At 48.7% G+C, this 6576-nt stretch overlaps 1 protein-coding gene across 1 annotated transcript in view; it reads right to left on the reverse strand.

The window, feature by feature from the left end:
• Positions 1–2537, reverse strand: part of ZFAND6 (zinc finger AN1-type containing 6) — a 79110-nt gene extending 76573 nt beyond the window's left edge. Inside the window, exon 1 of the mRNA XM_079954391.1 lies at positions 2237–2537. The gene's annotated coding sequence lies outside the window, so the exon portion shown is untranslated. The remainder of the gene's footprint in view (positions 1–2236) is intronic.
• Positions 2538–6576: the final 4039 nt, after the last annotated feature.

Genomic DNA, 6576 nt, shown 5'->3' on the forward strand with positions numbered 1-6576 from the left:
TCAGGGATAGAGATGCTCTCAAGGAAAACAACATCTGGCCTGAAATACAATGATGGGGGTTAGCATCACCTCCCCAATAAGACCCCATTAACATAACTCCTGGAAAGGTGTGCCCAGAAGGCTGTGTCATTTATTGCTTCTTCTGTGCTGAACCAGCACATCATATCCTTGTAAGGCGAGGATCAGCAACTGGAAGTCCCAGGGCCAAACCCAACCCTCTAGAGAAGCACCAGCTACCCCCCTCTGCCAGCTGCCAACTTAGAAGCAGGAAAATATGTGGAAGGGGTAGTGGTTGTGTCAATGGGACTTGGTGGCAACCTGTTTTGGGGCTGACCCTTATTGCTAGTTGCTGAAAGCTGATAGTTGAAGTTATTTAATGCAGAATAATTCTGTTAGTGCACATAGCCCACTACTTTCCCTATCATGGTACCTTAGGGTCCTCGTATTTATGGGACTGCCTCTCCTGGTAAGCCCCGCAGAGGACCTTAAGGTCCATGAATAATCATAGTTTAGAGGTCCCGGGCCCTAAGGAAGTCAGATTATCCTCCACCAGGGCCAGGGCCTTCTCAGTGATGGCTCCGACCTGGTGGAATGCACTGTCCCATGAGACCAGGGCCCTGCAGGATTTAACTTCCTTCCGCAGTGCCTGTAAGACAGAGCTATTCTGCCTGGCTTTCAATTTGAACTTAGTCTGATCTTTTATTCCCCTTCCTTCCCTCCCCCTCCCCTTTTTACGAAGATTACCCGCTCTGGGATCCCACAGCTAATTCTTCCCTGGTCTCCTCTCTGGCCCAAATAGGACTAATTCAGCCAGCTAGCCCTGGTGATCATCTAATGTTTATTGGATGGATTTGCCCAAAAAACTGATTTTTGAATTCTGAATTTATTGTTATTCATGTTTTATACTGTATTTTATGCTGTTTTGTTGTTGCATCAGTTAAGTGTTTTAAATTTGTTGTTAGCCACCCTAAGCCTGGTTTTCTGAACTGGGAAGGGCGGGGTATAAATAAATATTATTATTATTATTATTATTAACCTGGGCGCTTACGTACTAAAGACAGGTGCTGCAACATAAAGCCATGGCTGCCCCAGAAGCAAAATTAAACTGTTGTCCTTAATAGTAGTAGTAGTAGTAGTAGTCGTAGTAGTCGTAGTAGTAATAATCCTCTTAATCTCTTGCCATAAACTCAGGTCCAAAGGCTAATTTAAAGAGCCACCAACAGAGCATCTAGCATCTAACCCTGTACTGTTTGCTCTGCCTGAAAGCCCTCTGGGCCTCTACAGTCAGCAACTCAGACACAGATACCACCATGAAATGGTCCCTTGGTTCTCAAACTTAATCCATTCCAGAAGTCCATTCCAAAACCAAAGCATTCCAAAACCAAGGCGCGCTTTCCCGTAGAAAGTAATGCAAAACGGATTAATCTGTTCCAGACTTTTAAAAACAACCCCTAAAACAGCAATTTAACATGAATTCTACTATCTAACTGATCCATAAAATGAAAGCAATAATCAATGTACTATAAATTAACAAGACAGTATTGTAGATGATAAAAATAAAAATTAATTTTTTTCCCCTTACCTGCACTGATGATAGTCATTGTTTGGATGGGGGGCTTTTATCCATTTCCGCAGTCACACAATCAACCAATCAGTAGCTGAACTGGGTTCCACACAGTCACAAAAACAAATTAACTGAAAAAGCCTCAAAAACCAAAATGCAAAATAAATAGCAAAAACAAAAGCACTAAATACAGTGGCACCTTGGTTCTCAAACTTAATCCATTCTGGAAGTCTGTTTGACTTCCGAAATGTTCGAAAACCTAGGCGTGCCTTCTGACTGGTGCAGGCGCCCCGGAAACAATAGCCGACAGCCACATCAGATGTTTGGAATTTGAAAAACATTCGAAAACCAGAACACTTACTTCCAGGTTTTTGGCGTTTGAGAACCAAGGCGTCTGAGAACCAAGGTACCACTGTACAGGCAAGGCCTAAGCTTTGGAGCCTTTCCAAATGGTATGATCTCTAGTGAGGAGGATTCGAACCCACAACAGCTGGGCTAAAATATCGCAGAAGATGTTCCAAGCATTTCAAGCCTATTGCATATTTCCAGGCTACAGACCATTGGCTTTTCGGTGGCCTTTGGAGGTCTGCTTCAGAACTCTCTGTTCAGTCTTTGAACACCCCACCCTATCTTACAATAGAACGGCCGATCTATGGAGGGGGGAACACTTACCGTTCTCACATCAACCATCTGCAATGCATGCCCACCTGGACTTTGCATGTAAATGTGCAGGAAGCATAGAGGAGAGGAATTCGATGGGTGGAGATGGTACCGCTTGTCCTTAACATCACACTTGCCGAAACATTTAAGGGCCACGAGGAAAACTGCACAGCTATCAGCTGAAGGTGTGTGTCAGGCATCTGAGAACATCAGATCTTTAGAGCGTCTCCTCTCTTCTTCTCCATGCTCCTTCCCCCTCTTCATCTTTCTTCCCTCTCTGCTTCTCACGTTCTTCTCCTTCTTTCTGCTGACTGGCAAATGACTTCCTCTTAAGCGGCAGGGCTGTGATGTCAGCAGAAGGATTATGACATCAGAGTGGTGTAACCCCTCTCTATCCTATCCCTTCTCCTTCCTTCTCCCTTCCTGGCAAAGAGGAGCCACCATTGCAGGAGAAAACCAGGGAGTGTGGGCTTGCTTGACCCCCTGAAATAGTTTGGTGTCATCAGGTTCAATAGTCCTGCAAATGCACGCCCAAGACATGTGTTCCGCAAGCAGATTTATGGACACGTTCACATGTAGAAATGCACACAATAGCATAGGCTTATATGGCACACTGCTAAAGGAAGAACACAAAGCAGTTTACAATCCTGATGTTCATGCGCATTGTTGTGTTGTATTATTTATTGCATTTATTCCCTCCATGGAGCTCAAGGGGACATCCATGGTTCTCCTCATCTGCAAGATTGTGCCTTGCCTAGGACTCGGGCTCAGACTCGGAACCAGAGGAGACTCCATCTGCACCAGATCCTTTGCCTCAGGCATCATCTGAACCAAGTCTGGGGCCGGGTCCTGAAGGGTCCCAGTCTCCACAGGTTCCCCTGCAACAAAGACCAGCTGGGCCGAGTCAGGGGCTTGAGCCTGCCCTGGCTCCAGATGCAGGGATTGCCTCGCTGCCTTCCGCTGAGCCACCACTTACAGCTGCTCCACTACTGGTTGGGTCAGGGGAGACTGAGGCGGCCCCTGGGTCTAGTAACCCACCGACATCTCCCGAGCTGCAGAGACTAAGGTCTGAGAGAATGAGTGTGATGGCCTGGGAATCCGATTCAGAGGCTGAACCGGAGGAATCCCAGCCTGCACAGGAGTCCCCGCCTCCAGGGCTGGCTGAACTGGGGCAGGGCCTTGATGCTGAAGCGCCTGCACCTGTGCCGGATCCTCAGGAGCAGGCACCAGGTGAATCCACTCTGGCTCCGGAGGTGGTTGAGGACTCAGTGCCTGCAGGTGAGTCTCCCCCTGGGTCCAGTAACCCTTCAGCCTCTCCTGAACGGCAGAAGCTCAGGGCAGAGAGGCGAAGGGAACTGGTTTCTCCCAGGAGGAGTGCTCGCCTTAAGGCCAGGGGAGGCGGGTCTCCTAGGGGCCGGGACCGCCCCTGGCCTCAGAGAAGATAAAGGCCAGTCAGCCAGGTCCCAGGTTGCGGGAGCAACGTCGTTGAAGAGCTGTTTTGGCCAGCATCCAGTCCTGTTCCCCAGAGTTCCTGTCCTTGCCCGGCTTCTCGCTGTGGACCCCGCTTCGCCCGAGGAGGACTGTCTGCCGACCCTCAACTCAGGTCCTGGACCTCGCCCCACGGTAACCTCCCCCCTGGACCAGCACAATGAGAGATCTGAGTGCTCGCAGGAAGAGTGCTTGCCTTTGGGTGAAACAGGGAGGTGAGTCATCAGGGGATCAGGACCCGCCGCTACCCTGGCAAAGATAAAAGGCTGTCGGACCCTGCCCCAGGTTGCGGGAGCAACATTGCTGTATGCTAGATCCTGCCTGAGATCCTGTAACTGTTCTTGCCTGGTTTCCTGCCTTGGCCCTGTTGGACTGACTCCTAGAGGAACCTTCGGATTCTGGACCAGTCCTGGATCGCTTTTCATGGGTTACCCCCAGGCCCAGCACAAATAGTCCCTGCAGTATCCTGGGAGGAGAAGGGTGAGGAGAGAGGGATTTCGTTGCACGCAGTTCCAGCTTGAGATCTTCCCCATGTCACCTGTTTGGTCACATGATGCTGGACCAGGTGGCCACTGCCATGATCCTGCTCTTACCACTTCCACCCAACACAAACTTTGCTTTCACGTCTTTTGTCACTAGGGTTGGGCAATATATCAATATATTGTCCAAAACCGGTTTGGAAGTCCATATTGTGATATCATCGATTTCATAGTTTTTAACCTGACAATATATTGCAAATCATGGTGTGTGTTAGGGCTGGGGGATATATTGCCCAAAACCAGTTTCAGGTCCATATTATGGTATTGGCTTCATAATTTTTGACCTGTCAATATATTGCGAATCATGATGTTTGTGTGTGCTATGCAAAAGTCACAATGTGGGGGAAACCATGAAGCCAGCTGGTGCCTCTACATAAAAGTAAAGGGTAAAGGGACCCCTGACCATTAGGTCCAGTCGTGACCGACTCTGGGGTTGTGGCACTCATCTCGCTTTATTGGCCGAGGGAGCCGGTGTACAGCTTCCGGGTCATGTGGCCAGCATGACTAAGCCGCTTCTGGCAAACCGGAGCAGCGCACGGAAATGCTGTTTACCTTCCCTCTGGAGTGGTACCTATTTATCTACTTGCACTTTGACACGCTTTTGAACTGCTAGGCTGGCAGGAGCAGGGACCGAGCAATGGGAGCTCACCCCGTCGCAGGGATTCGACCCGCCAACCTTCTGATCGGCAGGTCCTAGGCTCTGTGGTTTAACCCACAGCGCCACCCGCGTCCTATGCCTCTACATAGCTCCATTTTTATTGCAGACATTGTGATATACAGTAGACCCTCGGGTTATGTTACTCTCGAGTAACGTAAACGTCGGGTTGCGAAAGTGGCAAACCCGGAAGTATTTCTCCGGGTTTTGCTGCTCGCGCATGCGCAGAAGCGCTCTATCATGCCGCACATGTGCGCAGAAGTGGTGCCTCTGGATATGGATTTTTGGGCGTGCCCCTGGACCCCTGGAATGAATTAAATTTGTATCCAGAGGGTCCACTGTATCAGTATATCACAATGTTTAGCTGGTGATATATCACAAATTTGAAAACCAAATATCTCCTAGCCCTATATGTCGCCCTTTGCAAGTGAGCCAGCCCCAACTCCAATCTCATCCCCACATCCTCTTCCCTTTCCCTGACTTTAAAGTTATAAACAGCAGACTTTAAATGCATGAGAGAATAGAGTTCCTACACACACCTGCAGACTACAGCTTCTGTTTTCTTACCTGGCAGAACGCCAGTTTTCACAAGAGCAGCATCTGTTACCAGAAGCCAAGTCGGCGTACCAAATGAGGCAATCCCACATTGCCGGGTGTTTTGCTTGTCGTGCAAAGGTTCGTACGAGGACATCAAGTTCTTTGGAAGTCCTGGAGCTCTGGCCTTGCTTCATAAAGCACGCTGTCCGTTGTGAATTGTTTTTGTGAATAGTACGGAGTGAAAGTCACACAAAACCAAGAGTAAACTTCATTGGTGTTCGTTTGCTTTTTAAAATCACCTCCGGGCTCTCGTGGAAATTTCTCTGCAAGTTCAACAACATCGATATCATGTTACAAAAATTAACTGTATGAAATTACTTGGTGCAGAATTAATTTGATATCTGCTAACCACCAAAATAACCCGTCAGGAGAACACCAGATATCGCAGCGGTGGGGAGCTCACAGGACTGTTTAGTTGCTCCAGGCCTCCCTGTTTGGGGTCATTCTGGGCAAGTCATGCCCACTTGCACCACACCTGACACTATCGATTATCTCGGATGTGGGGCAGGTAGAAACACAGCTGGACCGAAATGGTGAGGTTTGCATGCGCTGCTGAACAGGGGCACCTGCAATGGTGACCGCCTCAGGCGGCAGGATCCGCAGGTGCAGCAGATCCGGCCTCCAAGGAAATGTGGTGACTTTAGAGCAGGGGTCCCCAAAACTAAGGCCCGCGGGCTGGATAAGGCCCGAGGGACTCGTTTATCTGGCCTGCGGTGATCCCCGCCGCCCGCTGCCACCGCCCACTCTTACCAGGAAACCCTCAGCCGACAATCGTAGGGCCCAAGATGGTTATAGTAATAATTATAATTTATTATTTATACCCCGCCCATCTGGCTGGGTTTCCCCAGCCACTCTGGGTGGCTCCCAACAGAATATTAAAAGCACGATAAAACATCAAACATTAAAAAATTCCCTAATTGATATTAGCCTAGCTGTCTGTTCATCAGTGTAACTAAAAATATTCCAAACTCCTTGCCATTGTACTCTCCATTGTACACCTCTATGCAGATGGCTTCCAGTTAATATGTGTGCTGCTAGTAATATATCCAAGAAATAGATTCACTATCTTAGGT

This window comes from Podarcis cretensis (assembly GCF_951804945.1).
Source record: "Podarcis cretensis genome assembly, chromosome: 14".
Taxonomy (NCBI): domain Eukaryota; kingdom Metazoa; phylum Chordata; class Lepidosauria; order Squamata; family Lacertidae; genus Podarcis; species Podarcis cretensis.